The sequence below is a fragment of the Labeo rohita genome, chromosome 9 (genome assembly GCF_022985175.1).
Source record: "Labeo rohita strain BAU-BD-2019 chromosome 9, IGBB_LRoh.1.0, whole genome shotgun sequence".
NCBI lineage: Eukaryota > Metazoa > Chordata > Actinopteri > Cypriniformes > Cyprinidae > Labeo > Labeo rohita.
In genome coordinates, this window is record NC_066877.1 from 18,011,986 (window position 1) to 18,036,531 (window position 24,546).

Consider the following 24,546-nt stretch of genomic DNA (forward strand, 5'->3'; position numbering starts at 1 on the left):
TTTTTTTTTTTTTTATAAGTGTTATGTTTTTATTCGCGTGAGTGATGCAAAACAAACAAACAAACAAAAAAAAAACTATGAGTAACACGATGGTGTGCACACACCATAATAATAAAAAAAGCTATATACACTACCAGTCAAAAGTTTTTGAACAGTAAGATTTTTATTGTAGGAATCAAGGTACAGCAAAAACAGTAAAATTTTGAAATATTTTTAAAATGTCATTTATTCCTGTGATCAAAGCTAAATTTTCAGCATCATTACTCCAGTCTTCAGTGTCACATTATCCTTCAGAAATCATTTTATGCTAATTTGCTGTTCAAGAAACATTTATTATTATTATTATCAATATTTAAAACAGTTAAGTATTTTTTTTTTCTTTGATGAATAGAAAGATCCAAATCAGCATTTTTCTGAAATATAAGAAATTATAGAAATTAATACTTTTATCTAGCAAGGATGCTTTTTATTGATCAAAAGTGATGAAAAAGACATTTATAAAGTTACAAAAGATTTCTGTGTCAGATAAATGTTGTTCTTTTGAACTTTCTATTCATCAAAGAAACCTGAGAAAATTCTACTCAGCTGTTTTCAACATAATAATAATAATAATAATAATAATAATTACACTTTTTTGAGCAGAAAATTAGAATATTAGAATGATCATGCGATGTTAAAAATTCAGCTTTGAAATCACAGGAATAAATTACATTACATAAAATATATTCAAACTGAAATTTATTTATTTTAAATGGTAAAAATATTTCAGAATGTTTCTGCTTTTGCTGTACTTTGGATAAAATGCAGGCTTGGTGCGCAGAAGAGACTTCTTTAAAAACATTAAAAATCTTACTGTTCAAAAACTTTTGACTGGTAGCATAGTACAACAAATTGTATATATTTGATTTAAAAGGACAGTAGAAGAAAATATTCTGTTTTAAAACCAGATTTTTTTTTTCTTTAAGACTAAATTGTGCTATAAAACACTTCTTTATGTTTTTCTACAGATCAATTTTGTCTAACATTTGTCTAACAGGAAAATTAAGGAAAAAAAAACATTATATGTGGCATCTCTTTACCTCAGTGGAACTGCAATAATGCATTTCTGCATTAGTCATTACCTAAATATAAATGATATGATAATATAATAGTATTTATGTAAAAATAATACACATATGATATATGTTTAATGTTTTGAAGAAAGAAAACTAATGCTCTCGTCTCTTTCTTTCTCCTCCAATTATAGGTAATACTAGACAGGTCAGATGAGATTGAGGGAAAAAGGTCAACATGTGTTGGTTCATCAGCAGCATAACAGCACACTGACACCACACGGATAAAGAGCGAAAGAGAGAGAGAGAGAGACAGGTAATCTCTAGCATGTCTAATCATTCTGCCTGTCAGAGCCTAATTTCCCAGTAACCTCTGAAACCTTTCCTCAACTGCATTAACAGCAGCAATTGTGGAACAACCTGCTCTTATTGTGCCTAACAATGCGGTAAATGAGTTCATTAAGCAGCTAAATTACCATCTACAACTTTTTTGATCATTCCTTCATTAAAGTGAGAGGTGAAATGACATAAATTAAGGATATGGATTAGACTGTCTGAGGAAAATGACGGATGAAAAATTCAAGGCTTGTGTTTCAGAGGTAACACCCAAAATTGTTATATGAACAAGATGAGTGAGTTATATGTGACTTGAGTCTCTGGGCAAACACACACACACTCTGTCACACTCTTTCCCCTTTGGCTGCTTTGAGACAAATGACGTGATTTGGCTCAACTAGTCAAGGTCAATGCACGACGCTGTTAATTTATTTACAGATTTGAATTTCTTTAAAGTCAGCAGGTCATTTTTTTAGGTTAAGGCGTGTTTGAAATATGTTTGGATTAAAGGCTGGATCTTTAAAGTTTAGATGTGATTGCTCCTAATTTAAAAACGCATTTGTGACGATTATGATGTAAAACAAGAATTTTAATGGTTCTGTAGAAGAGCTCTTCAGGACCGTTGACTTTTACACACACACACTGAACGGATGGGCAGCAGTGTTTTTCATGTCAGTATGGTGATACAGAGGTGTAGTAAAACATTTCCTCTTGTTTGTTGTTCTTTGAACGTTAAAACAGCGCCATCGTTCAATCACACGCATTGTATGAGAGGAAATGTGCGAAGTTTGTTCAGGGTGCCAAGAGTTTCTCAGCCAAAGTAGATCACATGCACACATCCACACCAATTTTCAGTGTTTCCTCTGTTTGACCACTGTAGTCTCCACATTGACCGCAGTTTGACATTTTGTCAAAACTGTAATGAAAAGTAATTCACTTCAGTATCATTTTATAGATGATATTATTTAGATAAATTGGAGAAACACACAAAGGGTCATTCCATGTCAAATCAATCAATTTAAAAAAAAAAATTCTCTGGCTCAAATTTTTGATTTTGTTAATATTTTTTTCAGAGGAAAGATAGGCATGTATAGTGATGAAAGCCAAAATATTAAATGTCATGGATGAATATTTACTGAGTAATCCACTATTTTGTAGAGGGAGGTCAAAATTGCAATTTTAAACTGAGATTTAGAGTCAAGTTACAGGGGGGTAAAAATGACTTCAGAAAGATGGCAGCATCATAATGTTGATTTTACACAGAGATTGGTAGTTCTGTTAGTAAAATCTGTTAACTTTAGCAGTCTTTGTAGCATTATGTGCCAATAATGACCATTAAAAAATGGGGAAACAGCACTTTTTCAAGTTTTGTCTCCAAAGTTTGCATGCCTGTAACTCAAGAAGTATTAAAGATATTTTAATACCCTTTTAAATATTTAGTCTTAACAAACTTTTGACATCTTTATTTTTAATGCCCTATGAGTTTTGGGTTCCAGAGATATTCAAATTTTAATATGGCTTCAGGAATAAACCGTTAAAAATTTACACATTTTTAATGGTCAAAAACCAAATGTGGGTCAGTTTGCAAAAAAATATGATAATTCTTTTCTTTTAAAGAGGGATGTCTGAAGAACAAATAATGTTAAAAGTAGAGATGTATCTCATTTCTTTCTGTCAAGACAACTGCATACCTGTCTGATTGCCAGAAAGATTATTTTTCCAAAGTTTGTGTGCCTATAACTCAATAAATATTACAGATATCACAATATGATTTTAGATTCTAGTTTTTCATAAACTTTTCTTTTGGAATTTTTGATTTTCAAATGGGGATCTCGATGAGGCTCCATGTCCAGATTGTTGAACATTACCCGTTTTCAGTGGTCGAAAACCAAATGTTGGTCACCTTGTGACAAGCTGATACTTATTTTCTTTAAAGAACAATGTCCGAAAAAGAAATAGTGTTGAAATTAGAGTTTTATCTTGTTTCCCACTATAACTATAACCTGTAACTTGACTCTGAAAATAGTGGATTACCCAGTAAATATTCATCAATGACATTATATTTTGGCTTTCATCACTGTACATGTCTATCTTTCTTCAGAAAAGATATTAGCAAAATCAAAAATTTGAGCCGGGGACCTTTGAGTTGACACAGAACGTCCCACAAGTATATTTGTCTAAAGGACTGCAGGCAATGTCAAGTCATACTGCTTGTGCTGGAATTGCTCAGTTGAGAATTGATTTGACAGATTTTTAAAGACGTTTAAATAATGTGTTGTCAATGTTAATTTGTCAAGCACCTGTACTGTGTTTCCCACTTACCTGAACTTGATGGCATGGATAAAAGACAACAGAGTCTGTGCCTATGAAAGCAATTAGATGATATGGCTAAGAAATATTCTGAACTGGTACTGTCTTGTTTTGTTGATTATGTTTAGATGGAATTGGAAATGTGCACGCAAACACACACACAGAAGCCTGATGGTCCAGCCTGCTTGTAAAAGATGGATGATATCTGTTGTTGACCTTTGAGCTAGTCAGAAAGTCAGTTTGGCTGAGCTCGGTGAGAAATTATTTTAGTTTTGTGTGTGACCTCTGTTGGCAGAACCTGCATAGTCTAATACAGTTGTGCGCCATGAATATTCATAACTTTAGTTAATGACAGTTTTTGTCTGCTGTAATGTAAAAAACAGCACTATATTAAGATTCATCTCATGTTTTCTTCTATTTACAGCAGTAAGACTCAATTTAAAGGTTTTTGCAAGTTTAGTTCTATATAATGCACAAAGTATTACTCTGAATTCATTGGCAAGCTTGAAAACCTAATGGGTCTTTTTATATATATATTGTTAATTTTATCATCAGCACTTTTATGAGAAGCCAAATCAGTATAAAATAGGGTTTTGTTGTGTATGTGGTTGTGATGCTTTTGGCAGTGAAATTTGTTTGCACTCTCTCACCCTGTCTGCCTTAAATATACAACTGGCAAAAAATAAAATAAAATAAAGTAAATTAAATCCAATAAAACACAGGCTTTAGCCTCTCTCGATTTTGGCCCTGACTCTCTCCCCTGCTGCCCAGTTACACTAATTAAACAAATAGGAATATTCATAAGTACACAAATGGATGGAGAAACACATCTACATCAAAACCTAAATCAATAAACCGCTTCCAACTGCTAGCTAAATTATTACCATATTTAGTGAGATTTGGTGTACCAGTCGGATGAAATGCCAGCTCTGTAATGGCACAGTTTCAGTAACGATTTCAAATCCATGCAAAATCAACAGCTTAACCAGTAAATTTTGCCTTCAGGAACAGATGTAGAAGTGAATGCAAATGTGCTATACATTTTGGTTCTGAGGAAAATGGAATGTGATTTTTTGCCTTATGCTGTGCATCTGAGTAATAGCCAAAAATGTGCTAGCAGAGATACATCACAAGCTAATTAGTGTGCTTGTGTATAGATTTGTGTATGTTGTGTGTATGTCTGTGTTTGCAATCATTGATCCTGTACTTTCTAGAGGTAGTCAGTGCTACTCCTGGAAATTAGGTTTGGTTTAATTTAATTTCCATGTAATTTAGTTCAGTGAACTGAAGGACAGTTTAAAGCATGTGCATTAGAAAATGGTAGTAAAATACAGTAAGTATTCAATAATAGTAGATCTTAAGATTTAGCTTAAACGACTAGTATTTTCTGCCAAAGCTTTATTGCTGCTTAAAGAGGTCATTGGATGCCCATTTTACACCCAAGTTGATATGATTCTTTAGGGTCTTAATGAAAAGTCTATAATATACTTTGGTTAAAATTCTCAATGGTTGTGTAAAACAACACCCGTTTTACCTTGTCAAAATCAACTCTGCAAAAATCATCCCATTCTGAGGGATTGTTCCTTTAAATGCAAATGAGCTCTGCTTGCCCCGCCCCTCTCTACTCTCTGTGGAGTGACAAGCTGGTCTGAGAGATTGTTTACTTTAGCCACGTTTAGCCGCAAACTTGCAGATATTCAGTGATTTGCGCGAACATAGACGCATTTATGTAGATCGGGAGGCGCATTCACAAACAAACGTAATCTACTGCATCTTCAGCGGCTCAGATGTCGGGAGTAAATGACGACCACGTTCATTATTACATCCAGCAACACAACACCTCAATCGCTCAATCTGAGATATTCTTGTCTAACTTACATCCCTGCTCCGGCATCCAAACAATGGAGGTTGGACTGTTACAGCTGATTTGAGGTAAGACGCTCATGTCAATCAACTGTTGTGGGAGCGGCCTCTGTCGGTGTGACAGAGTCACTCTGTCGGTGTGTGAAAAAGGGGATATTATTTTTACAGATTAATTAAAAACCACTGCATGGATTTTTATCATTATAGGGTAGATTTGTACATACACTGCCAACGCACATTATTGTTCAAACAACATGAAAAAGTGAAGTTTGCATCCAATGACCCCTTTAAAACTTTAAAGGGATAGTTCACCAAAAATAAAAATTGTGTTATTAATTACTCACCCTCCTGTCATTCCAAACCCATAAGACATTCATTCATCTTTGGAACACAAATTACAATATTTTTGATGAAATCCGAGAGTGTTCTGACTCTGCATTGACAGCAACGCAACTGACACGTTCAAGGCCTGGAAAGGTAGTAAGGACATTGTTAAAATAGTCATCAGTGGTTCTTCTTAATTTTATGAAGCTACGAGAATACTTTTTGTGCGCAAAAAACCCCCCAAAATAACAACTTTATTCAGCAATTTCTTCTCTTCTGTGTTAGTCTTCAACACATGTTCACTTACCACAACGCATGCACTGAAGACTGGAATAATGACTGCTGAAAATTCAGCTTTGCCATCATAGGAATACATTACATTTTAAGTATGTTCAAATAGATAACATTATTATTTTAAATTGTAATAATAGATTTTTAGATTTTTAGGCTTGGTGAGCAAAAGTGGCTCAGAAACAAGCTGTATTGAGCACTCTGCTGCCTCGCTTAGTATGCAGCTTTCCTTTGATTATTTCTAAGGTTTTTACTTTTCCCTCAGCAGGTCTGATTCCCCTTCCTTCTGACAGGCTCTTTCTTTCTAAATCTCTCTGACTGAGCTCTAAAAAATGCCCGACCTGATAAAACATGAACTCATTACTTTATAGGAAGTGTCTAATACATGCTGTATTGACAGTGGTTTTATCTGCCAGACTTTCTGTCTTGTCGTTGAAGTTGAAGCATATTGTGTTTCACAAACCTCTCCATACAGTCACCCCAAGGCTATAGATTTAAACATTCAATTAACCTGCTTGGAGATCAGCCCCCATGACTACACTAGAAAAATACATGCATAACGTCCAAAATGTTCTTATAAAGCATGTCGTATTCATGTATACATTGTGAAATGAGAACAGGCTGCACAGTCTTCAATTCTGCCTAGTTTCATTAGCATGATTTACATGAGGTACTAATCAATCAACAACCCTTTTTGGAGTCATTTATGCTGCATTATTGTATTATTTGTACAAATTGCTGTTTTTTAATGATTTTTTATGTTTAGTAGAATTAAATGTTAATGTACAGAGTTTCTTTCAATGAGAAGTTTTTGTTGCTTGACATTCTGTTTAAGATGGTTGCCTGTGTGTTTGCACTTGAACACATCTTAACCACATTATGCACTTGGTACGCACTTTGGTGCTTCACAAGGAAAAAACATGCATTAAGAGCCAGGGGGCGAAAACTTTTGAACCGAATGGAGATGTGTACATTTTTCTTATACTGCCTAAATATGATATATTTTTTCATTTAGTACTGCCCGTCAGAGGCTACAGAAGATAGTTACATGTTTCCCAGAAGACAAAACAACTGTAGAGTAGAAGTTGAGGATAAGTCATTAAAACCCTTTGCAGTCATTGCAGTATTTGCTCACCCTGGTGTTGTTCTGATGCATAATGTCTTTTTTTTTTCGGATAACAAAAGGGGATTTAAAAAAAAAATAATGTACTTGTGTTCTAGCATATAATGGCAGTCAATAGAGGCCAACAGAGACAAATTTTCTTTAAAAAAAAAACAAAAACAAAAGTATCATCAACATACTTGCATCTGGCTTTTTCTGTATATTTCAGGTGTTCTGAAGGCACACAATGTAAAACGAACTGAAATTTAATTTATTATTTAGCAAAATCCTTGCCGTTCGTGAGAGTACGTGAGAGCAATGGTTCACTCTGGCTCGGATAGGAAAAGAACACAAGTAGTGATGGGTCGTTCTTGAACGATTCGTTCATTTTGAACGAATCTTTAATGTGACTCGGGACGAACGAGTCGCCTCGGGGAGAGATTCGTTCAGTCGCGCATGCGCAACATCCTATTAGGTTCTGTACTGGAATTAGTTCACCTGTTTTAGAGTCGTTCGTTCACCTTATGGGGCTGTCACGTGATGAACGAACGACTCAAACCCGAAGACTCAAAAGATGAACTAATCAATTCTCTTTCCGGCTCAGGCTGCATAGGTTAACATTACGGGGATGTCACGTGATGAACGAACGACTCAAACCCGAAGACTCAAAAGATGAACTAATCAATTCTCTTTCCGGCTCAGGCTGCATAGGTTAACATTACGGGGATGTCACGTGATGAACGAACGACTCAAACCCGAAGACTCGAGAGATGAACTAATCAATTCTCTTTCCGGCTCAGGCTGCATAGGTTAATTACGGGGATGTCACGTGATGAACGAACGACTCAAACCCGAGGACTCGAGAGATGAACTAATCAATTCTCTTTCCGGCTCAGGCTGCATAGGTTAGCTAATTGGGCTGTCACGTGATGAACAAACAACTCAAACCCGAAAACTTGTCAGATAAGAGGCCAGGTGAGCGAATCATAGATTAAAGACCCAGGTAAATAATGAATGAATCTTTTCTGTTTCTTATAGCATTATAGTTTTGTTTTGTTTGTAGTGTGATCAACGTTTGTGTAAGCAGTAGATGTGTTAGGGAGGTAAAACATAACATTTTAATTATATTTTGCTAAAATGAACGTAATGAACGAAATGACTTGAAAAAAGATTCGTTCATTTTGCTGAACGAGACTCAAAGGACTGAGTCGGTAAAATGATCCGAACTTCCCATCACTAAACACAAGTACACATGTTTGGGATTTTTGCTAAATAATAAATTGAATGTCAGTTTGTTTTGGATGAATCTCTTCAAGTCTTTTCTCTTTGTGAAAGATTACATGGTATTTACGCAAATCACAAAAGTTGCCTAGGTATTATGCAAAATGTCAAAAAAGGACATTAGAAATCCATCAGTACCATCAGTCCACCTTCCCACTGACTCAACTGGTCGAAAACAATCGGATTTTTATTGACCCCACGCCAGCTCAACATCACTGTGTGGCCTGATGAGACCGCCGAGAGCATAATAGCTGAACCAGAGACTAATTAAGCTTCATCTAAAACCTAACATTCCAGAATGCTTCAGGGAGGGGGAGAAAAAAGAAAAAGAAAAGAAAAACACAATTATAGATGATAAAGGAAAAGCATTTGAATCAGAAAAGAAACACAGACACACAAGAAACACATTTTTCAACTGATGTTTTGTGGGAAAATCACACAAAACATCAATAATTGCACAAACAGATTAGAAACTGGACTCAATCAAGCCATCTTTGTCTGTGTGTTTGTGTTTGTGCATGTGAATAAACTACTTGAAAGGAAATAGCTTGAATCAATTCCTTGTTTCACTCAATATGAAATGAAGAAAACACATTTTACTTGTTGTTTGTGTCTTTGGAGCATTGAGCAGAGTTTAATCACAGGTCAACTGTTCTCTCTTGCCAGCTGAAAATGTAATATTGATATGCAATATTTTGGTGCCAACATTGGTACTATCACATTTAAGACATCAGCTAGCTGTTTAGTTTCCAAGAGACAACAACATTACACCAGTTGTGCACAATTATTTCATCAGGAGTATTCACAAATTGCTCATATACTGTGTGGAAAAGATAAATTAATATATGTATGATATGAAAATATAGTTATTATCTGTATTGCCCATAAAAATAGTGAGTATAAGACTTTGTGTTAAGCCGACAAAGAACATCTGTGCCTGAACAGTTTGAAGTGATATTCATCTAGACATTGGCTGCTTGCAGTAGACAAAATATCAGCAGAAATGTAGTTTAGTGGTGGTTTCTGGGAAGGCAGATGTAGTGTAACCACAGAGACACAAGAGCACAAAATCTCCTGCACTGTTTAGGACAGCACTGATTTGGGATCAGTTTGGAAGGTTACACTAACACCTTCATGCCAAAGTCATTATAGAAAAACCACGGGTGCTGTTTAACATTTTGGCTAAGCATATGCTGGTGTAAATTTGATATAAATTTAATATAATCCACTTTAGATAAATCAGCACTGAAGTGTGTGTGTGTCTGTTTTAAACGATCTTAAACTCTACTGTGGTTAAAGAACTAACAGAAATTCTGTCATGATTTAGGCTGCGTTTACACTAGTGCGACTTTCGAAAACTGAGACTTTTAAAAATGCTGCAAAGCCCGTTTTAGTTTGAAAACTCAGAGGTTGCATTTCAGTGTAAACGGACCAAAACGGAGACTTTTGAAAACGTTGGCATGGTTGCCCACGTTCTTTCTGTGGATCCTTGACAGCCTTGTAAACAATAACATAATGCTTTTTGAAGTGCCCATAGATATGTATAGGTAGATGCATCATTCGACCGCTACAAGTACGTAGACGCGTCCGCCATAGGGAATCTACCTATATATATCTATGGTTGTACCTGCGTGAATGGTCATGTGACATTCGTTTTCGGTTGTGTAGTATAGACGGAGAACGTTTCTGAAATGCAGAGAAAGCGCGAGTGTAGACGAGGATCGTTTTCATTTTAAAACACCGTTCAGGCCCGGTTCCAGAACCAAATCACTGAGGGTGCTTCTGAAAATTGTGAGGGTGCTCACAAAAAATATGCATGGAACTGTATGAAAACGGTACCACCAAATAGGACTGAGTAATATAAATCGTCTACACTAGTATCGTAATTGTAGTTTCAACAAATGCCATCTAACATCAAGAATACACTGTGAAGGTTATTACTGCATGCTCATCTAGGAGCAGTTCACATGTCGCACCTAAAAACGCGTTCTTTCCAAAGCGCTAAGTTACGCTCCCATGGCGTCTGTCGTTACTAGGCAACCATGGCCTACGCTCTCCATGAAGACAAGTTAGTTTCAGCAAATGATAAATGGCTTTCTAGCACTGCCCTGCTACAAAATGTATTTTAAAAATGTCTATCTCTGTACAGCTATGATCAGCTGTTTCACCGTCTTGGCTGAGTTTTCAATGTTGTTTCTATAAAGGATGAAGCTGATTGGTTGGTTCGTGTCACATGACCCGAGGTGCGCTTTTAACAATTCAGCTTGTGTATTTATAAGCTTGTGTGTATGTATTAATTTGGCGAATTTATGTATGTGTGTGCATCTGTCTGCGTGTTCATTAATTTAAAAATTAATACGCTATTAATAATTTTATCTGAGGGGCTTTTGCTTTTGTTTGGGGGTGCTTAGCACCCTCAAGCACCCCCGTAGAACCGGGCCTGACACCGTTTAGTGTAAACAGGGCCTCATTCTCCCTTATGTCCGTCTGTAAGTTGTTATTTTTAGAATCTGCACATTTGTCTTATTTACATTTAACAGCAGTGGCCAGGACAAAATACATTAAAGGGGACATATTATGCAAAATTCACTTTTGTGTTGTTTTTTAACATGATTATGTATCCGCGGTGTGTCAACACAACCATCCTGTTGTGGTAAAAATCTATCCGCTCTGTTTATTTTCCCCATAAAACAGTAACAGTCTCCCAAAATGATCCATTCAGGAATGTACTCCAATGTGATGTCACATTGGAACAGGCCCTACCCATCTCTGCCTTATTAGCTAGCTCCTCCCCTGAGTGAGCTGAACACGGTCCACCATGTTTATTTCCTGCTAGACCATTTAATATCAGCATCCAAGTAGGACATTCTTAAAAAGCTACTCACATTGTTCAGTCAAGAGTGATTTTCTGTTTGTTTTGTTGTTTGATTTTCAGGGGGTCATGAACTGCTGTTTTTATTATTTTGTACTGTTCTCTGAGGTCCACTTATAATGTTTTTCATCAAAAAACATCATATTGTCAATTGTCAATTGTCTGTCCTGTTTTGATCCTCATCAGAATGCTCTATTTGAATAGGTGTGCTGAATTGTAGACTCAGAGGTAAATGCCCACTGCTATGAGTATGGTTGACAGCCTACATCCTTTACAGATGGACGCTGCTGTGATTTAAGTTAAAAACGCATAAATACTTGCAAAATGCATTGCAGAATGTATTATGCAAAATTCACTTTTGCATTGTTTTTGAACCTAAATATGTGTCTGCAGTGTGTCAACACAACCACACTACTGTGGCAAAAAAACTATCCACTCTGGTTATTTTTTCCCATGAAACAGTAACGGTTTCTCAAAACGAGCCGCTCTGGAATGTACTCCAGTGTGATGTCACTGGATCAGGCCCCACCCATCTCTCTTATTAGCTTAGCTCCTCCCCTGAGCAAGCTGTATATGGTCCGCCATGTTTATCTCCTCACTAGACCATTCGATGTCAACATTCAAGTAAGAAATGTATTCTTAAAAAGCTACTAAAGTTATTCAGTCAAGAGCAGTGAGTCATTATCTGTTTGTTTTGTTGTTTAATTTTCAAGGGGTCATGAACTGCCTTTTTTATTATTTTGTACTGTTCTCTGAGGTCCACTTATAATGCTATCAAGATTTCTACATTAAAAAACATCATAATTTAGAAGTAATAGGCTATTTTCTGTTCTGGATTTAACCCCCTCATCTAAACGATCTGTTTGAACAGGCGTGGTGGATTGTAGACTAGTGTATGTTTGACAGCCTACATCCTTCACAGTTGGACGCTGCTGTGATTTATGCATAAATACTCAGTACATATCAAATGATCTGTAATAACAGACAAAACAATAGCGACCATGTAATAAAAACAGTTACTCACAATTGTGTGTTGGACATTACTGTTGCTGTCCAATACAATCAGCACAGCATCATCTTGTGCTCAATGCCGCTCAAATAAAATATGTATCATTTATACAGTACATCATACAGTTTTGACATGAGTGAGCGAGTGATGAAATTTTCAGGCGAACTATCCCTTTAAGTGAGTACTTTTTTAAAATATCCCTTACATTTAGTCTTTTAGGTAAAGATTTCTTGATGAATCATGAAAATGTTTATTTTTTATTTTTTATGTTTTGTTATTCTCCAATGTTTTATGGTTATTGTACAGTATATTTCATACTATAGAGCCAGCAGCACAATAAGAAACAAGGTCACCAGAGCTGGAGGTTGAACCGCCATGAGCAAAGAGTCAGCGCTCTTAACTTGGAGCTTGCGAAACGAAACCAAAAAATTGTCCTGAGGCTCTCTCCCTTCTCCTTACTTTCTCCCTCACTCATTACACACACACTAGCTGTACTGTATGGGGAAACTACTGAGGTGTACTGGTAAGTATGTGAGGGTACCGTTACGGTGCGTCTGGTGCGTTGACACACCGCAGGAGAACAGCATATTTACTTTTAAATTGAGTTCAAAGGGATCAAGACAGAACCGGCAGGGCTTTGTCCTGAGGCTAGAAAGAATTGCTTTGATGGGTTCTAGGGAACGATGATATGTCCTCAAATTTATGTGCGGGCATGTGTGTGGCGGCAAACACGTCGGTTAAAGCAGGTTGATGTTTATCTGATGTACGTGTCGGTGTGTGATGCGTGTCTAGCGACAGGCTTGGCTGAGTGATCCTCATTGTTTTCTCTTTTTCATGGACGCTTCTCAGAGAAACGGATTTCTTCAGAGACTCGTTAGGAAAGGATGAGGGGTGACCCACTGCGTTTTTATTTTAATCCATGGGAGTGCCACCGCAGTCATTTCTCATTTGCCACAGTGGGTGGAAACGTTTCACAGCTGAGACATTTGGAACGTGTTTTACTACCCTCAGAACAGCTCTGGGTTTTAAGAGACTTACTTGCTGGAACAATAGCAGTGGTCAGAAGAGGAATAATACTCATTAATCAGTACAGTGTGATGACTGTGTTTACATGTCAGGGATTATAACTTCAAGCAGATAGATGACAGCTAATTAATTTATTTAAATTTTCTGTCTTTTAATATTAGTTTATATTTATGTATTTATTTATGTACAGTCAAGGTCAAAAGTTTACATACACCTTGCAGAATCTGCAAAATGTGAGTTATTTTACCAAAATAAGAGGGAACATACAAAATGCATGTTATTTTTTATTCAGTACTGACCTGAATAAGACATTTCACATACATAATGTTTACATATAGTCCACAAGAGAAAATAATAGTTGAATTTCTAAAAAATGACCCCGTTCAAAAGTTTACATACACTTGATTCTTAATACTGTGTTGTCACCTGAATGATCCACAGCTGTTCCTCCCGGAAGAAAGATGAATAGTGTTAACAGGTATGCATGAACATGCCTTAGAGCAAGAGAAATTAGCTCTCCCTTATGTTGCTGATTGTTGGATTAATAGTGGCTTAACTGTCAAATCAATCCAAAAAAGTACAGAATAACATAAGCTTACTGAAGTATAAACTGTATACCGTATATATCTTGTTTTGGGAGTGAAACAACAGGCAGTTTTTGACGCTAAGCGTTTTAAATTGTAGTATGCTTGTTGTCACATGACCTGAGTAGGTTTATCATATGATTTCATCACATGAGCTTGCATGTTCAGTTAGCATAATGAAATTTTTTAAATCCAGTTTTATGTAAATGTATTATAACAACAGCCTCATCAAGTCATGAGTCAAGAAAATGAGGTTAATGGATAGATGGATAAAACATTTCTGTAGTCACTGAAGGCTAGCATGCCAAAGCTCTTTCATTCATTGTGTGACTGATCACAAACTAATATCCCTTGTGTGGCTCCATGTGTAATAACTGCCCTGCCTTTGCAATTTATTTGGTTGACGTATTCTTCCCAATCTATAAAGCAGATAATCAAAATTGTAATTGACCTCCACTAATGGTTTACAGCGCTTGCATTTGAAATGACTGGGAATGTTAATAATATAATCAATTAAGCTTATCGACCATCGATGAATCAATTTCAGCACAAATGCGTTCAGTAATTATCCCGGCAGTGGTCCAAAATACTGTCAGTATGGTTAGTAGCGTGCGCTGGAGCTCTATATAACTGCATGTTACTATGTGTTAAAAAATAGCAGTTTATATATACATGTATATAGTCTAGTCAAGATAACGAGACACTATGCCCCCCCAAAAAGCTTCACACACAGGCCAACGAGGATGATGACATTAAGCGATCGCTTGATATGCTGACGGAGGAGGTTTCCGCTGTTAGACAACAGCAGAAGACCATAATGAGCCTGGTGGAGGAAGTGAAAGCCTTTGAGAAGGACAAGCGGATCTGGAACAATATACCACAATGAATGATATAATAGTCACTGGTTTGGAGATAAAACCACGTTCATATGCCCGGGCGGTGAATGAAGAGGTGAAGAATGAGCAGGACGAAACATCGGTGGAGCAAAAGGTGACGGCATTCCTAAACTCAAAGGGGATTGAGTTGGACAGGAGCAACACTGAGGCATGTCATTCACTCCTATTGAGATTTAAAACGGATAAACAAGCCATAATCGTTTGCTTTGCTAACAGGAAGCATAAAACTGAGTTGTTGAAACAGGGAAGATGATTGAAGGGCACGGATGTGTATTTGAATGAACATTTGACTAAGAAAAACGCTGACATTGCCAGAAAGGCAAAAAATACAATCTACATGGACTACAAAATGTAAAATATTTATTAAGCTGAATGGAATGTCAGAACAAGCCAAAGTGTTAGTTATTAGGGAGTTGGAGGAGTTGGATAAATATCAATGAGCCAAATAAGAACAAAGTAATGCAGTATACCCAGTAGTCAATAAAAATAAACAGAATAGAAATTACAACTATGTCATGTCCAGAAGATCGTTTACATCAGGACTAGATACTTTTGCATATACGAAGTATAAAATGCAGGATATTGAAAACAACACTGATCCTGTAATATTTATCAATATTAAAAACAGCTGTAGTTATATGTATATTGTTGTATAATGCTGTACATTGTAGCAGACACACAACTACACACTCACTCACACATACAATCAGCGGCTCTAAATTACAGGGTTCACAGCCGCACATATTGCTTTGACGCAATGATTTCTCACCCAAATCCCAAAGGATGGCCAAGTTACCCACAATGCACCAGACGTAATATGCAACTAGTAAGTACCCTGCTGTGGCTTTCAGTTTAACGTTTTTAATGGCCACCATTACTCAACCATCAATTGTGGAAGTAATCCCTGCTAACCCATAAGAACAAGGTCTACATGACCTAAAATAGTCCATTCCACAGTTCCATTTATTTTTATCTGTTCATTTCTCTGTCTGATTTACCAGCATAATGCAGTGAATATTGCTTTATAAGATGTTTTGTCGCACACGACACAGTTCTGGTTTGTCTCAAAGGAAACACTTAATTAGAAAAAAAGAGACAAGGCCATTGAACAATTCCTTTGACTGGTGCACAAACACGTACACTTTAAACACTTTGGCATCAGATGATTTGACTTAAAAGCTTCTCTAATAATATCGCTGTTCACTTCTTCATTCGCTTATTCATTTTACTTGTCACCATTTCTGCATCTTTGAGATTTTTTTTATGATTGAGTTCTGGCATTCTCTTGTAAATGGCTCACCCAGTCAAGGGATAAAAGTTAATGGCCAAAACATCTTATTTCCAGAGCGCTTGGTAAGGGTGGCACGCCTTTAAAAGGCACCTCGGCGAGAGAACGAGAGAGTCACACATGCAGGGATTATGAAATGGAGGGATAATGAGCCCCACCATTACTGTAAAACTGAGAATGGTTACACCTCGTAAAAACAGACAGAGCGCGAGAATGAGTGGGGACTTGATGAAAAAGAGATTGGGAGTGTGGGAGGGCAGAGGGCAGCCGGGGGAGATTAGTGCCCATTATTTAGTTGTCGCGTCGTCTTGATGGTGAAATCTGTTTTCCGAGGTTTCTGAGTTTCATTACTGATGGGAGTTTTGATTACTGTAGCAGCCATGTTCTGTTTGAATTAACCTTTATTTTTAATACTAAAGTTGCCACAGTTTTGCTGTGTGCGACAAAAATTCAGGTATTGTAGGCGTGCAGTGTTAATTCTTATTGGATGGCCATCTAATGAGGAACCAATAGGAAAACAGCAATTGATGATTAAAAATGATCTTATTCCGTTTGTGTTGTGATCATAATTACATTGAGTTCACACTGAAGAATGAGCATAAATTCGCTCTTTCATCAGCCATGACAGACTTCAGTATTCTTTATATTAATGCAGGAGCTTGCTTGAGTTTTTGCGGTACCATTTCAGTTTTTCATGTCAGCGAGTCGGAATGTGGCACAATTGATGATAAAATGCAGAGTCAGTCAATCATGACCAAAGTCTGTGTGAAGATGTATATCGTACTGTCTGACATTAAAGATTGTTGATGTCTGCCTTGGCTTTTACCCAATGATCTCGCTGGGGTCATATAACACAATCTGACAAGAACAATCATAAAGGATAGAAAAAACTGCACAGTGAGCACCCTGGGTAAACCCTGATAAAATAATATACTGTAGCCTAAATTTGTTCCATGGATGTTTGATACAGCTTTTCCCTTGTTCAAAAATTAGATAGATGGACAGATGGACAAAGAGATAGATAGATAGATAGATAGATAGATAGATAGATAGATAGACATATGGATGGATGAACTAGATGGCTAGATAATATGACATAGATAGACGGATAAATGTTTGGATATATAGATGGATTATGGACAGATAGATAAAGCAGATGAAGACAGACAGACAGAATGTTGTCTGGATGGATGGATGGACATACATATTGATAGATGGATGATGGATAGACATACAGATGGATGAAGGGTAGATGAATGGATGGATGGACAGATGGACGGTTAGATAATAAGATGAATGAATAGACAGATAGATAGATAGATAGATAGATAGATAGATGGATAGATGGATGGACGGATGGACAGATATACGGATAGATAATATGGTGGATGAAGACAGTCAGACAGACAGGATGGACATACAGATGGATGGATGGACATACATATAGATAGATGGATAATGGATAGACATACGGATGGATGGACAGATGGACAGTTAGATAGAAAGATGGATGGGTGGATGAATGGATGGACGGATAGATAATAAGAAGGATGAATGGACGGATAGATAGAAAGATGGACAGACATATAGATATAGACAGACAGACACACACAGACAGATAAACAGATGGATGGATGGACAGGATGGACATACAGATGGTTGGATGGACATACAGAATGATGGATGGATGGATGGACATATGGATAGATAGACAAACGGATGAATAGCTGACAGCTGCAGATCTCGTCTCATTTGGAAGGCTGTGTCCTCTGGACGTTGCATTTGAAGGCTGCTTACGTCATCGGGGAAGTCTCATTTTAAAAAAGTAACCGTTAAATTGCAAAGTAAAAGATAAATTATAGTATTTTACACCTCACAAGTAATAACTGTAAATTTATTTATTATGGTTACTTTTCTTAAGTAAGACATTCTTAATGATGTGTGCAGCCTTCAAATGCGACCTCCGGAGGACGCATCCTTCCAAATGAGATGCAGCTAGTATTTCTCTGCTGTAGGGGAAGTGATGCTATTACGTGTGATGCGTGTCCTGTTGTGCTGGTGGCTAAAGGAGCAGTGAGGGTGTGGAGAGGATGTGGGTAATTGTTCATTACTGGACTCCAGCTCTGCCACTGGCCTTCACAAACCATTTTTCAGGTGTTTCAGGAGTCTGCTGAGATGTAGCACCGGAAAAATACACCGGCTACTACAAACAGCCTGTCTTATCACTAACAACCTGCACACGCCGAAAGGTCTGACCCGCAGGTCTCACCATAAACGACATGCTTCACTTCCTCCTCCTTCCAGCAAAAATATCATTAGTGGTTTTGCAAAGGCCAGCATCACTATCACTATTCCTTATTATACTTAGGTTAGGTGCTTGCAGGTTTATATAAGAGAAGTGGGCTATTACTTTTCTAGGCATTCATACGATTTTCACATGATGGATGCTTGAACGAAAAACCTAATAGACTTACATTAAAGACGTCATGAACTGAGAAACCAAAATTCCCTTGATTTTTTGACATATAAGAGGTCATTGTACTATAAAAACATACTGTATTTTTCAGAACTCAAAACTTCGTTTTTAGTTTAAAATACAGCTTATATTGAAGCCAGTCTGCCAAAACGACAGCTTTTGGAATGTTCTACTCTATGTACATAAGCACTGCCTCCGCAGAAGAAGATCGACATCACTGCCTGTTTAGCCCCGCCCACCGATTTGTGCATGTAGTGTTTACGAGAGAGGTGAAAGTACAGGTCTACTCAGAAACCAAACAATAAAGATCGCTCAGAAGACAACAAGATACTGTGCAGTGCCAAGTTGTGGAAAAACAGTGTTTGCGTTGCCTTCCTTCCGATCCCAACGTTTATTTTTAATGAAATTTCAGACCATGTCAGAATTTGGTCATTTGTTCATATAATTCTACCACAGATTCGTTTACAAACAAGGCTCAGTTTGATGCACGATTTTCAGAAAGATTCAAACTAAAAGATGATGCTGTGCCAACTATATTGGATCCAACAGTAATGTTGCACCATACAAGTGTGAGTAACTGTTTTCATTACATAGTCACCATTGCTTTCTCTTCTTACAGATAATTTGATGTGCAATGAGTTATTTATGCATTTTTTTACCTAAATTACAGCAGTATCTATCTATAAGGAGCAATTTGCCATGCCTATTCAAACAAAGCGTTCTGATGAGGGGGGGTTAAAATAGGACAGAAAATTGCTTATTCTTAATTATGATGTTTTTTGATGTAAAAATCTTAATAACATTAAATGGACATCAGAGAACAGTACAAAATAAAACAAAAACCAAAAAAAAAAGGCAGTTTATGACCCCTTTAACTGAATCAACATTTGTCCAAGTTCTCAGCAAATCTTGAGATTCAAAACACATTATCAACTGCGCAGCAATCATCTTAATCTGATTTGCTTTAGAACTTAAAATATATAGAAATTCAAACATATCGATTTTATCACTGCAATGTCCTCAACAAACATCTGGGCTCACTTCGGACAGTACACATCTGTTAGCAACAGGTAATTTGGCTCTGACATTTAGATGTGCCATCTCTCAAAGGCTGACATTAATCCAAATCTGTTCATTATGAAGAGAATGTCGCCTCATGACACGATTCCATCTCAGCATGATCACCAGCAGCAAAGCTCTTATGAGAAATCCAGCATACGAGTAGCTGCAAAGTTGCAAACGAAGACAAATGTTGTTTGTTTACTTTTGTCTTTTATTCAAGCCAGCTGTTGTTTGCTGTCAGTTGTGTTGCTTGCCCAAACTAAATACTAGATAATTGTCATCTGAATGCAGTTCTATAACAGCACAGCACATGGCTCTCAGCTGGCAACTCTGCAGTCAAACTTCACAAAGTTCATTTTGAGATTATTTTGGATAATAATTCATTATTTGAGGGTGTGTAACATTTGTAAAATTCAAGCTTTGAGAATAATCTATAAAATTTTAATAATAAATGCTGTTCTTTTGAAATGTGTATTCGTCAAAAATATCATAAACTCTTTTCGACATCGATAATATTAAGAAATGTTACTTGAGCATCTAATCAGCATATTAGACTGATTTCTGAAGGATCTTGTGACACTGAAAGCTGGAGTAATAATGGCTGATGAAAATTCAGCTATAACTACAATAAGCAATGTTAATTATTATATCAACAAGATTAACTGCTTAAAATGTGAATGGAAACACAAAAAGGACATTGTACACTCATTTTGGCAGGCACAGAATGAAGTGTTTGATGTAACGTTTTATTCTTAGGGTTTTTTGACTCCAGTAAAATGCAAAACAGAGAAATAAATGCAATATAATTTGCCCAAAATTGAGAAATGGGGTTTCTCAGGACAGCAACAGTGCGCTGGCACAAGCTTGCGGTTTACTTTGCAAGCTCCGCTCTATTCTCTGTCCTGTTATCACTGCAATCAACAGCTCGAACTCAGCCAAAGCCTGACAGAGCCCCTCCAATAAACCTGCTCTTCATTTTCATTTAGAAATATGATAATGCTCTAATAGTGCCATCTGTTTCATATTGCAGAGCTTCTGGTACAAACAGTTTAAGTTCTGATGAACACTACAAGGGAGGAAAAGCAGACTGTAGCTTTAAACTAAATGTTCAAAGTTGCATTTCACTTGATATTATTCAGTATTTTGAGCTTGCATTATATGCTCTTCTAAAACTTTAAATATATACACACTACCAGTCAAAAGTTTTTGAACTCTTCTGCTCACCAAGCCTGCATTTATTATTTATTACAGTAAAACTTTGAAATATTTTGCAAAATAGTAACATTTTGAAATATGTTTACTATTTAAAGTAACCATGTGCTTTCCAAGTGAATATATTTTAAAATATTTTATTCCTGTGATTTCAAAGCGGAATTGTAGCATCATTACTCCAGTCACATGATCCTTCAGAAATCATTCTAATATTCTGATTTGCTACTCAAAAACATTTATTATTATTATTACATTGAAAACAGCTGAGTAGATTTTTCTAAGGTTTCTTTGATGAATACAAAGTTCAGAAAAACAGCATTTATCTGAAATAGTTTCTTGAACAGCAAATCAGCATATTAGAATGATTTCTGAAGAATCATGTGACACTGAAGACTGGAATAATAATGCTAAAAAATTTAGCTTGGAGGAATAAATTACATTTTTAAAATAATTAAAAAAAAATATTAGGGTTATTCCATGCAAAGGTAAAAATAAAGTTTTAACCAAAGGTGAGGTCCCTCTTTTTAAAGCATTTTTTTTTGATTTTCCATGATTTTCATGATTTTCCATAGTCTGGTAAGTGCTATTTTCAGGCTTGTCACATCAATAACAGTACATATTCCTCATAAATAGACATATCAAAATTAAGTAACAATTATATGTTCTGTGAAGAGCCATCGCTTCTCTGTTTGTTACGTATTATTGCGTCTGGTTTGTGCATTTTAATTTGCAGAAATCCTACAAATGTAGTATGTTGTCTCTCAAAAACGGTGTCCTTATTTGATTATTTCCCTTTTTTAACAAAGAAAACTTGTGCATAGACTTGTGCATTTTTTCTAATGTTTAGACTCTATCAAATAAGAGTTTATTAAAATATAAACAGATGGTTCGGTATATTGGTAACACATACATTCTCTAAGCATTTATATGTCACATCCATAACGCTGGATTTGGCCATTACACAATATTACTGCTTTTGTTGTATTTTAGATCAAATAAATGCAGGCTTGGTGAGCAAAAGAGACTTCTTAAAAAAACTTTTAAAATCTTGCTGTTGAAAAACTTTTAACTTTAGATGGCAATGCATTGTTAATGCATTGTTTTGTTATTGTTAAATAAAAGTGTTTTCTTCTGTTACTCTTTATATAATTTTTTCATCTCTCATCATCACTGAAAACACATTCACACATTTTTCCTTTGAATCCTTTGAAACACAATTGTGCAATTATCTTTATTGTGTTTAATTGCGTTGAGCAATATTTTTGGCAGGATATAAACCTGTTTTATGAGTAGAGAAAAATACCAGGACCACACATGTATTAAAAAAGAGAGAGAGAGAGAGAGTGAAAGCGAGAGAAAGCAGCATGAGTTCATGTGAGGTTGGTAAAGTAGAGTGAGACTGCATGCAAACCTTTTCTTCTCACTTTGGAATTCTCTGCGGCTTGAAAAAAAAAAAAAAAAAAAGTTTATGTATTTTGTAAGTAATGTCATTCCTGACCCCTGTTGCGACTGTGACGCTAGTAACTGTGTACCATTCCACAGTCCTTCTGAATTCTGCTGACTTAACTGGATTATTCAAACAAATTGTTTATAGCAGAGAAACAGGCTCTTATTTTTCAAAGCTGACACATGTTTCTGTGCTCACCTCCGAAAACTATTGTGTATTTAGTCACCAAATATGTGCATCAATCAAGTGGATCCCACACAAGACTTGAGCATCCTGGCCCTTCACGCCGAATAACCAAACACAAATAAACAGAACCTTCCTCTAGAACGCCCAAGAAGAGGCAGGAGTTTAAAATAAAACTTTTTTGTCTCAGAAAATGTCTCTTAAATTAGATTTTTTATTGTTCTTTATTTGTATACTGTTGTGTTTCAAGGGTACAAAGGAAAAATGTGCAGAAAGTTTATCCAGTGGAGGTCTTTGATCTTAAAAGAATACTTCACCCAAAAAAATGACAATTCTGTCATTAATTACTCACCCTCATGTCATTCCAAACTCTTCGGAACACAAATTAAGATATTTTTGATGAAATACGAGAGCCTCCATAGACAGCAATGTAACTGAAATGTTCCCAGATCCAAAAATGTAGAAAGAAAATTGTTTAAATAGTCCATGTGACATCAGTGGTTCAACCGTAATTTTACGAAGCTACGAGAATACATTTTTGTGCAGAAAGAAAACCAAAATAACAACTTTATTCAACAATCATCACCATCCTCCACTATTATCGAGAGTAACACGACTTTGCACACAAAAATTATTCTTGTAGCTTCAAAAAATTATGGTTGAACCACTCATGTCAGATGGACTATTTTAACAATGTCTTTACTACCTTTTTGGATCTGGGAACATTCCAGTTACATTGCTCTCTATGGAGGGTCTCGGATTTCATTAAAAATATCTTTGTTAATGTTAGTTTAAAATACAGTTATTCATTGTTTGTTCATGTTAGTTCACAGTGCATTAACTAATGTTAACACAACTTGTGGTTTTAATAATGCATTAGTAAAGATTAGTAAATGCTGTTGAAGTACTGCTCATTCTTAGTTCATGTTAACTATAATGTAGTTATACAAAACTATAAAAACTAAATATAAAAAAGACCCAGAGATGGCAAGTTCATTTTCCTATAATATTAAAAATGCATGCATTAGCACTTCCATCTTACTTCAGGTTTATTAAGTTAAAGTTTATCTAATTTTATATCAATGTTAAAATCCTTTTTATGTGTTTAGTATTGATTTTCATATGCCTAGATCTTATTTTAGTGGCTTTTCCCTTATTATGTGAGGCTTTTTCATTAAAAGAACATTTGCTTTGATGTTGCATATTTTTTTGTTTATTTATTTATTTATATTTGATGAAGTAGTGAAACTACTGAGCATAATGACATTTTTCAGCCTTGATCTTTTTCTTGTTACTTACCTGGATAGACCTCTGTGTGCGTGTGCGTGTGTGTGTGTATTAATGAGGTAATTGATCTGGCTGTCATACTGGGTAAAATTGACCTGTTCTGGCACTCTGTAATTGGAGTTTAAATGTCCTTCAACCCTCTGCATTTCAAAGGAGCAAACACACATACACACACACTCTCTGATCCAGCTGCTGCCCACCCATAACTTACTTGCTTCTTATGATCTCAATTGTAAAAATGACACTAGTTGGAGGGACATCAAAGAAATGTCCCATCACGGCTGTTAAACGCTTCCTGTCAGCACACCCAGAGGACTATGTGTCCATTTCTGATGCTTCTCCACGCATTATTTGATCGTTTATATCTTGGCGACATTGTCTTCCAAGGCTGTGTACAAGCTTTTATAGGAAAATCTGGTCTTCATTGCCCAGGGGTGAACGGAAGAGGAATGTGAGGGGGAAATTATTTACACACATTTGTCTCAGATGTTTTATGTAAGGCTAATTACTCTGAAAAATAAAAGAATAAAAAAGCAATAATAATAAAAACAAACTAGAAAAAAAAAATAAAAGTAGCTTACTATTACTGTTAGCAAATTGGCTTGTTTTGATGTTTTTTTTAATCTTTGATGATTCATAGATTTG

General features: G+C 36.1%; 1 long non-coding RNA gene across 1 annotated transcript in view; it reads left to right on the forward strand.

Annotated features, from left to right (window-relative positions):
* LOC127171203 (uncharacterized) overlaps positions 1–24,546 on the forward strand; it is a 131,840-nt gene that overhangs the window by 27,342 nt on the left and 79,952 nt on the right. The window contains exon 2 of the long non-coding RNA XR_007828476.1: positions 1,247–1,368. This is a non-coding gene — a long non-coding RNA (uncharacterized LOC127171203). The remainder of the gene's footprint in view (positions 1–1,246; positions 1,369–24,546) is intronic.